Source organism: Thalassophryne amazonica, chromosome 6, assembly GCF_902500255.1.
Source record: "Thalassophryne amazonica chromosome 6, fThaAma1.1, whole genome shotgun sequence".
NCBI classification, from domain to species: Eukaryota; Metazoa; Chordata; class Actinopteri; order Batrachoidiformes; family Batrachoididae; genus Thalassophryne; species Thalassophryne amazonica.
Window position 1 is genome coordinate 126,530,217 of NC_047108.1, and position 11,209 is coordinate 126,541,425.

General features: G+C 40.9%; 1 protein-coding gene across 1 annotated transcript in view; it reads left to right on the forward strand.

Annotated features, from left to right (window-relative positions):
* LOC117513073 (teashirt homolog 2) overlaps positions 1-11,209 on the forward strand; it is a 199,002-nt gene that overhangs the window by 10,107 nt on the left and 177,686 nt on the right. The window contains exons 2-3 of the mRNA XM_034173399.1: positions 1,707-1,712; positions 7,666-7,668. The gene's annotated coding sequence lies outside the window, so the exon portion shown is untranslated. The remainder of the gene's footprint in view (positions 1-1,706; positions 1,713-7,665; positions 7,669-11,209) is intronic.

Consider the following 11,209-nt stretch of genomic DNA (forward strand, 5'->3'; position numbering starts at 1 on the left):
TATTCATTGGTAAAACAACTTGATAACGATTTTATCATATACCTATAAATGATAAATATTGTATGGTTTTCTGAAGGGTGTATAAAGCCATATTCATTGGTAAAACAACTTGATAACGATTTTATCACATGCCTATAAATGATAAATGTTGTATGGTTTTCTGAACGGTGTAAAAAAGCCTTATTCATTGGTAACACAACTTGATAACGATTTTATCACATGCCTATAAATGATAAATGTTGTATGGTTTTCTGAACGGTGTAAAAAGCCTTATTCATTGGTAAAACAACTTGATAACGATTTTATCACATGCCTATAAATGATAAATGTTGTATGGTTTTCTGAACGGTGTAAAAAGCCTTATTCATTGGTAAAACAACTTGATAACGATTTTATCACATGCCTATAAATGATAAATATTGTATGGTTTTCTGAAGGGTGTATAAAGCCATATTCATTGGTAAAACAACTTGATAACGATTTTATCACATGCCTATAAATGATAAATGTTGTATGGTTTTCTGAACGGTGTAAAAAGCCTTATTCATTGGTAAAACAACTTGATAACGATTTTATCACATGCCTATAAATGATAAATATTGTATGGTTTTCTGAAGGGTGTATAAAGCCATATTCATTGGTAAAACAACTTGATAACGATTTTATCACATGCCTATAAATGATAAATGTTGTATGGTTTTCTGAACGGTGTAAAAAGCCTTATTCATTGGTAAAACAACTTGATAACGATTTTATCACATGCCTATAAATGATAAATGTTGTATGGTTTTCTGAACGGTGTAAAAAGCCATATTCATTGGTAAAACAACTTGATAACGATTTTATCATATACCTATAAATGATAAATATTGTATGGTTTTCTGAAGGGTGTAAAAAGCCATATTCATTGGTAAAACAACTTGATAACGATTTTATCATATACCTATAAATGATAAATATTGTATGGTTTTCTGAAGGGTGTAAAAAGCCATATTCATTGGTAAAACAACTTGATAACGATTTTATCATATACCTATAAATGATATTGTTTGGTTTTCTGAAGGGTGTATAAAGGGTGTATAAAGCCTCCTAAAGCAAAACTTGATAATGATTTTATCATATACAGTGGTCCCTCGTTTATCACGGGAGTTACGTTCTAAAAATAGCCCACAATAAGGGAAATCTGTAAAGTAGTCAGCGTTATTTTTTACAATTATTATAGACATTTTAAGGCTGTAAAACCCCTCACTACACACTTTATACACTTTTCTCAAACAGGCATTAACATTTTATCACTTTTCTCTCCTGTGTAAAAAATTCAAAGTTCAAACCTTAGTAGAAAAAAATAGAACATTTTCCTATAAATAATTATGATGGCTTTTAGAACTAATTAATTTAATTTTAACGATCAACCTACGAGGTTGGATATGTAAGAAATTATTAATAGTGACTCACCAGTATTTCACAGTTCCTCTAACCGCGCCTCTTCGTCGTGGCACTGCTCTGCTGTCCGGATTGGCTGATTACTCGGGTGGTATGAAAAATATTACCAATAACAATAAAAATAACAAAGAACAAAGCAACTTTATGATAGAAAGATAAAAAATAAAAATGAACAAAAATATAAAATCAAACCTTCACTTGCCTTATGATGGACTCACTATGATGACTGCTCCAAGATGGCAGCTGCATTTCTTGCGCTCCAGCAACCAGTGCGGCGTCGATACTTTACAATGTCTATGGGCACTACAATCAAAACAACACAGAGAAACAACATAACAACAATTGCAAATGAACATTATACTACTAAATTTTATGCCTTTCATAACATTTATAATAACTGCATGCATGAAACCCCTGAAAACTTGTTAAAACAAATATTCCAAATATTCCATGTCTGCTACCTTCAACTTCATGAACGCAAATCGAATTTCAAACATCTTATATATTTATATTACTCTGGAACAAACAGGACAAACAATGTTGTAAAGGACAATAATAAACAGGGTGTTAAAGAGAGCAAACTTCACTTTCCTCGACAATAATGCTGCGTTCACACTGGGCGCGACGTGAGCGACAGCAGCGATAGGTTGCCATGTAATCCCTATGGAACAACGCGTTTTGGCGCCAAGTCACACAGCGCGACGCGATGGACGTGAAGACGCGAATGAAGCGACGCGAGTGAAGCGATTTTGAGCGATTGGCGCGTTTGTGGCGCGATATTGCGCTGCAACTCTTTTCAGGACCAAATCTTCTGTCACAGTGGAATGTGCCGAGAAAGTGCTGATGTCCACCTCTTCCACAATTTCTCAGATAGTCACACGACAGTCCCACATCACCACAGTGTTCACTTTGGAATGATCCGGTCATTTCAGCATGTTGATGGCCGCCCAGAGCATGGCTCGCTCTCCACCGTTGTGCAGACGTCTTTAAACCGGTTGTATCGCTCCTTAATCTGTGTGATGCCCAGAGGATCGTCACCGAAAGCCGTCTGAATAACCCAAATGGTTTCCACCTGGCTGTCGCCCAGTTTCTGGCAAAATTTGATGCAGTCGCGCTGCTCCAGTCGTTCCGCCATTTTCCTTGCAAAGAAAAAACGACGAGAGACTCCACCCATCCTCACACAAAGGCTGCTTACAAGGAAATGATGCAATCAACAGGTGTGAAAAAAATCACGCATGCGCACGAAGGTTCAAGGTTGGCTCATGCAAGAACACGTGATTCAAATCCATCAGGTTTTTGAAAAAATAAAAAGGTCCGATACTTTTCTAACAGCATAAATAACAGCATCTAAAAATTGAGATAATATATTCACAAGACTTTTAGGGACAATATACAAAGAGCTTTGCCTTGCGATGTTGATGCCATTGTCAGTGTGCAGCGGTTAAATTGTAGCGTTCTGTAGCAGTTCACCATGTTGTTGACTTCTCGCCGTGAAGTCACCACTCTGAGATTTTGCAAAATTTGCATGAGATTTGAAACCTCAGTAGGCTGGATAGAGACATGTGATGTTCTGTGTTCCCATGTCTAATGTACCCTGAATGCAGCATTGGCTGATGTTAGTGCTGCAAACACAATGGGTGCCAGGCTTTGGTTTTTGCTAAACATATTTCACTGAGCAGCAAATCAAAGTGCGTTTCATCAGTGGCACTGTGACTATTTCTACTGCTGACGTTTCCTCACCTTTCAGCACAACAATGAGCAGCCTCGTGTCACACGAATCTGTGCACGATTCCTGGCAGATGATGCTTGACGAGAAGGTGTTGAACTGCTGCAGGCAAATGTGATCACACCTGGTACGAATGCGTGGATGTCAATAATTGGCGTTAATGAGTGAGACATTAAAAATACACCCAGGTCCATATATATCTGAACACACTTTTTTGGTATCACACTGTATAAAAATTAAAATGTGTTAAAAACCAAGAAGTCCAGCTGATGTAGGAACTTCTAGTTAAGACAGTTCACCCAATAATAATAATAATACTTACTTTGTTTATTCCTTAATTCACAACACTTTTTTATCATAAAGGATTTTCTAATTGAATGTTTTTAGCATCTTTGCTTTATAAGCCTGATTATAGATTGTAAGACTTTTCACTCTATATGGCCGTAAATTATTTTCTGGCTGTGCCTATTAAGGGCCCCTTCACACATAGTACGAATGTGGTTGAATTGTGCATGAAGCAGGAATTGTATGCAATACATGTAAAATTGTAGCTTCCTTGTACACCTGTTGCTACAACTATTTGTGCACACCAGCATCTGAAAGACAGAGTGGGCGCTGTGAGAGCCCATCGAACCCTCTCGTGGCAGGTGTCGGCCAAATTCCAGCTGACACACACGAACATCTAACACTGCTCGCTTGGCACTTAGAAAAAGTGTGGCCATTTGCACTGTTAACACAATAACAGTCAGCAGACGATCGCTGTCGAGCTGGATGTGAAATTTATCTAAGTGCCCCATGAGTGTGGCAAACAGAAACAGTGACACGTTGGTGTGTGTGCTTAACTGACAGGGGGTGTGGCTGCCTACAGGAGTGACTGTGGAGATCTGTGGTTCTGGACATCACGGCTGGTGAACATGTACCGTGGATGGACATGGACTAACAACTGTCCACTGTAATGCGCGTGTGTCTGCTTGCTGTCCTCACGTGGACATACATAAAAAAATATATCGCTGTTGCAATGGGCTGCAGCGAGTGCACGCATGGCATGCACATTGACAGGCTACCCCAGGTGAAATGGACTGTCAGATCATAACACACAGCATGTGATCTGAATGTCACGTCACCCACGTGAGCTCTGTTCCACATGACGCAGCATCTGTCCTGCGACGTGCCATCCACAAGACACGCATGTTGGGCAGGACATGCACAAGATTTCATGACTGTACATCTGTGACCATGTTCATGTAGATGAACAGACGGATCATACTTGTATTGCCCACTTGATAAGAAGCATTCAATAAAATGCGGTGTTTTTATATGTTGTGTAGTTTTTTTAATATGTCAATGTCCTTCTTGATATCAGGTAGTTTCCTACACCTTTTAGGACAGCGATGGTAGCTCAGTGGCAAAGTTTCTAACTGGCATTCAGAGTGTTTGGAAAGTGCAGGTTTGAATCCTGTGGGTGGCATGTAATTTTTATTTTTTAATTTTCGCACTCCCGTGTGCACGAAACCGTCGCAGCAGCATTGTGCATACCTGCCCGTCGGCTCGGTGTTTTCATGGTTCGCTCATACGAGCTGTTCCACCGTGATTCACCCTGATTTGTACTTAGTCATACTATGTGTGAAGAGGTCTTAAGGCACGACACAGCAGATAATCTGACTCCATCTCACACTGTCCTCTTGTTTTTCTTCTGTCACACCAAACACTTGCAGGTCCAGCATCACATCCATAAACCTCCTCTTTTGCCTCTGTCTTCTCCTCCTACTTTTTGCCTCCATCCTCAGCATCCATCTCACTATATACCCCACAAATTTACTGTACATGTCCAAGCCATCTTAATCTGGCCTCTCTGAGTTTGGCTCCAAATTGTTCTATCTGTTCTGTTCTTTTGATATGTTCCCAATCCTGCCCATCCTTGTCCTTCCCAAAGAAAATCGTTGCATTTTCAGCTGTGCCTCCTCCAGCTCCTTCTCCTGTCTTCACCCCCTCCAAACCATACCGTATAGCTGGTCTCATTGCCACCTTGTGAACTTTCTCTTTCACTCTTGCAGATATCTGTCTGAAACAGATCACTCCTGCCTCACTTCTACACTCACTCCACACCTAGATTGTCTTCACCTCTCTACCAGACTCTCCATTGCTTTGAACAGTTGACACCAAGTATTTAAACTCTTCCACCTTATCCACTTCAATTCAGGACTCCGGTGTCCTCTCTTTCACACACTTACTCCACGTTGTTCTACTGACTTTCATTCTCTCTTTCTCCAGAGCATACCTCCACCTTTTCAGGTTCATCTCACCCTATACTACCTACTCTCACTGAACCTAAGTACATACAACAATCCTGAATCCATTTAGTTTGTGGGATTTCCATCTGTGAAGGAAACTCTGTCAAATGGTTGAGATTAACATTTTGACATTTGCAAAAAGACAAATATTAGTAGTGACCCTCTTTTGACACAGAACAGATTTATTGTAAAATGGGTTATTTATTTATTTATTATCTTTGATTTGTTTAAGGAGAGCCACAGGTGGGAGAAAAAGCACTAACAAGACATATGTTTGGTCACATTTCGCTACAGCCAACGATCACACTTAAGTGAAATCCATTGAAGTTACATCCTGGAAAATCCTCAGGCAGCCAGGTATGAGACTTGCATCCATGTGAGGAAGGAGAAGCTCATCAGGACTTAAAGGAAGACAAATTCCCACCATCTGCACACCGATCCCAAGTGTGCTTCAAAGTTTTAAACAAGCAGCAATCTGAAGCAGCAGTATGGATGTGCAGGTGATATAAGGCGTCTGCGGCGGCGATGGCGTGAGGCCCTGCTGGGAGGGCTAAGGCGGTGGATGCCGGTGTCTTGCCTGTCCCTGCACACGCATGCTTTGTGTACACACAGGGTGTCAGACAGGTTGATCTGAGCCGTGATTGATCGTAGAGGTTCAGGTGGAGTTCACAGGAGGTCTTTGGTATCAGCGGCAAAATGACTGACAGACACAAAATAGTGTGATGGAATATTATCAGGAAGCCATTTGTAATGCAGGATGGGTGAGGATCTCTTTGGGGTGTTGTCTCTCCGAAATGAAGCCATCCATCAACTCAACTTCATATTTGATTCGGTCAAGAAAAGCTTTTACAGAGAGAGAGAGAGAGAGAGAGAGACGTCTTTGTGCTCACAAAATGTGACAAGCAAAATGTCCAAACCCTTTACTGAAGGACATCACTTTATTTACTGTAATTACAAAGTATACTATATATATATCAAATCAAATCAAATCAATTTTATTTATATAGCGCCACATCACAACAAACAGTTGCCCCAAGGCGCTTTATATTGTAAGGCAAGGCCATACAATAATTACAGAAAACCCCAACGGTCAAAACGACCCCCTGTGAGCAAGCACTTGGCTACAGTGGGAAGGAAAAACTCCCTTTTAACAGGAAGAAACCTCCAGCAGAACCAGGCTCAGGGAGGGGCAGTCTTCTGCTGGGACTGGTTGGGGCTGAGGGAGAGAACCAGGAAAAAGACATGCTGTGGAGGGGAGCAGAGATCGATCACTAATGATTAAATGCAGAGTGGTGCATACAGAGCAAAAAGAGAAAGAAACAGTGCATCATGGGAACCCCCCAGCAGTCTACGTCTATAGCAGCATAACTAAGGGATGGTTCAGGGTCACCTGATCCAGCCCTAACTATAAGCTTTAGCAAAAAGGAAAGTTTTAAGCCTAATCTTAAAAGTAGAGAGGGTGTCTGTCTCCCTGATCTGAATTGGGAGCTGGTTCCACAGGAGAGGAGCCTGAAAGCTGAAGGCTCTGCCTCCCATTCTACTCTTACAAACCCTAGGAACTACAAGTAAGCCTGCAGTCTGAGAGCGAAGCGCTCTATTGGGGTGATATGGTACTACTATGGTACTATATATATATATATATATATATATATATATATATATATATATATATATATATATATACTCAACAAAAATATAAACACAACACTTTTGGTTTTGCTCCTATTTCGTATGAGATGAACTCAAAGATCTAAAACTTTTTCCACATACACAATATCACCATTTCCCTCAAATATTGTTCACAAACCAGTCTAAATCTGTGATAGTGAGCACTTCTCCTTTGCTGAGATAATCCATCCCACCTCACAGGTGTGCCATATCAAGATGCTGATTAGACACCATGATTAGTGCACAGGTGTGCCTTAGACTGTCCATAATAAAAGGCCACTCTGAAAGGTGCAGTTTTATCACACAGCACAATGCCACAGATGTCGCAAGATTTGAGGGAGCGTGCAATTGGCATGCTGACAGCAGGAATGTCAACCAGAGCTGTTGCTCATGTATTGAATGTTCATTTCTCTACCATAAGCCGTCTCCAAAGGCGTTTCAGAGAATTTGGCAGTACATCCAACCAGCCTCACAAACGCAGACCACGTGTAACCACACCAGCCCAGGACCTCCACATCCAGCATGTTCACCTCCAAGATCGTCTGAGACCAGCCACTCGGACAGCTGCTGAAACAATCGGTTTGCATAACCAAAGAATTTCTGCACAAACTGTCAGAAACCGTCTCAGGGAAGCTCATCTGCATGCTCGTCGTCCTCATCGGGGTCTCGACCTGACTCCAGTTCGTCGTCGTAACCGACTTGAGTGGGCAAATGCTCACATTCACTGGCGTTTGGCACGTTGGAGAGGTGTTCTCTTCACAGATGAATCCCGGTTCACACTGTCCAGGGCAGATGGCAGACAGCGTGTGTGGCGTTGTGTAGGTGAGCGGTTTTCTGATGTCAATGTTGTGGATCGAGTGTCCCATGGTGGCGGTGGGGTTATGGTATGGGCAGGCGTCTGTTATGGACGAAGAACACAGGTGCATTTTATTGGTGGCATTTTGAATACACAGAGATACCGTGACGAGATCCTGAGGCCCATTGTTGTGCCATACATCCAAGAACATCACCCCATGTTGCAGCAGGATAATGCACGGCCCCATGTTACAAGGATCTGTACACAATTCTTGGAAGCTGAAAATGTCCCAGTTCTTGCATGGCCAGCATACTCACCAGACATGTCACCCATTGAGCATGTTTGGGATGCTCTGGACCGGCGTATACGACAGCGTGTACCAGTTCCTGCCAATATCCAGCAACTTCGCACAGCCATTGAAGAGGAGTGGACCAACATTCCACAGGCCACAATTGACAACCTGATCAACTCTATGCAAAGGAGATGTGTTGCACTGCATGAGGCAAATGATGGTCACACCAGATACTGACTGGTATCCCCCCCCAATAAAACAAAACTGCACCTTTCAGAGTGGCCTTTTATTGTGGACAGTCTAAGGCACACCTGTGCACTAATCATGGTGTCTAATCAGCATCTTGATATGGCACACCTGTGAGGTGGGATGGATTATCTCAGCAAAGGAGAAGTGCTCACTATCACAGATTTAGACTGGTTTGTGAACAATATTTGAGGGAAATGGTGATATTGTGTATGTGGAAAAAGTTTTAGATCTTTGAGTTCATCTCATACAAAATGGGAGCAAAACCAATTTTTCATACAATGAAGTAAAAGAACAGTTATTTATTCTGTGTACACTAAAGGCTTATTTTGCTTTCTCTCTCAAAAATAAAAAAGTTCACAAATTCATTTGTGAGCACGTTTGCCAAGATAATCCATCTACCTGGCAGCTGTGGTGCATCAAGATGCTGATTAAACAGCGTAATTATGGCACAGATGTGCATTTGACAGGTCACAATAAAAGTCTACTCTAAAATGTGCAGTTTTATTACAGCACAATGCCACACATCACAAGTTTTGAGAGAGAATATAACTGGCACACTGACTGCAGAATACCTGTCAACTGAATCTTGCTATCCTAAACAACAAATGTCGGTTCCAACCAACCAAGCAGCAGCACACCATGTTTAACCAGGGCAGCCTAGGACCACCGCATCCAGCTTCTGTGTCTAATGACTGTCTTTTTTAAAGATTATCTGCATATTTGGAAAGGACATGTATTATTCAAGGCACATCTGTGCAATAATCATGCTGTTTAATCAGCATCTTGATGTGCCACACCAGCCAGGTGGATGGATTATTCTACCAAAGATGATGTATACTAACAATGTTGCTGTGTCATATGAAAGTCTATGGAAGGTTGTAACCACTTCACAATCATGTGACCTGAGGCTGAATTTTAATTTGAGCATCAAACTTTACCTCAGGGATGCAGCGCTCTGTTTCCCAGACCAATTGACATTGTTTTTTATGTTTTTTGATCTAATTTTATTGGACGGTGGACAAATCACTCGGCACGGGAGTTCAACCCACCCGCCTCCACTCTGGCTGGAAAAATTATTGGTACTCTGATGACTTCCACGCCTTTTCTGTTCCAAGTCCAACTTCTGGCTGCTTTTCTCTTAAATTGTCTGTGTGCTTTTTGCTATCATCACATGAAATCACATAATTCAAGGCAAAGATCAGCACTAAGCAACATTAAAGCATAATTAGAATTTCTGACTTAACACTTCACTGGGTAATTTCAAAACAAGAATCCGACTGTGGATTAGCAAAACTACGACACAGATTTATAACTTCAGATATCAAGGAAGGATATCACATAATTCGAAGCAGAGATTGCATCTGAAGCACTCTGGAGTATTCAAAGCTTTAAATTGAAACTTTGAATCTAAGATAGTCTCACAAAAGAAAACAAGAAGCCAGTATCTCACAGTATTCAGCTGAGCAACTTCATTCAGACTTCAACAGTTTCATCAAACAGTGAGTTTTAAAGCATGTCAACAGCTCAAATACAATAGACATGCTTCTGTAGAGCCTAACAGAGTAATAATAATAACACACTCTGAATGGCCGCCTGAACAATTTATAGCGGTTTTAGGCTGTAATTGTTAAATGTGTGTGTGTGTGTGTGTGTGTGTGTGTGTGTGTGTGTGTGTGTGTGTGTGTGTGTGTGTGTGTGTGTGTGTGTGTGTGTGTGTGTGTGCGTGTGCAGCTCTGCAGCAAATCCCCCTTCATGAAGAAGTGCAGGTACACCTTTTTAAAAATGAATACTACCTCGTCAGTCCTGGAAACTCTTTTTTTGTGCCCAGTCACGAAAAGCGCCCATTTGTGACACTGTTTTTTGTTTAATTTTGCTATTTATGATACTCCCCTTTCTCCTAAATCCAACCATAACCATAACGTGTCTCCCTTCTCCTAACCCTAACCATAACCCCCCAGACACCCACATCACCCCACATTTCATGCCCCACCGCCACAAAATGAATTTGTGCCCCATCACAAAAAGTGCCCCATTTTCATGCCCCCATCATGAACCAATAGATTAATGTAGTTTTCATAATGCCATCACGAATTGCTGTGACACTGGGTTGTACCACTGGTGTATGGTTAAATGTGAGGCATCATTGTAAAGTGCTTTGAGTGCCTGCTTCAAATATAAAGCACTGTGTAACTGTAGTCCAGGGGTGGCCAAGTTTGGTCCTCGAGAGCCACATTCCTGACACTCTTAGTTGTCTCCCTGCTCCAACACACCTGAATCCAATGAAAGTCTCATTAAAAGTCTGCTAACGAGTCTTTTATGCATAAGTTTAGTTCATTCTATTGTGGATTTAATACAGCAAGTTATTGTTTATAAGGCTGTTATTTATGTCTCCCAAAGTGTAACTTACAGGTGTTTAAAATCGATTTTAAAACTTTTGATTCCCTGTGCCCCCGACACTAATTCACGGGGCACAGTGAATCAACTACAAATACATGATTATAAAGATTTCTTCAAAATTATTAAGTATATTCTGATGCATCTACAAACTATAATCCATCAAACCAGCTATGTAACATGTGAGTGTCTTATATAGTGATATAAGTACTTTAGGAACTATTATAAATACAACTGTCATCATTTCTGTTCAAATGTGAAAACAGTTGTTTATATACAGAAATTATGGAAATAATTCATGGAAAAATAAATGTATAAGCTTCAACAAGTAATATTTGTCATCCACTTGA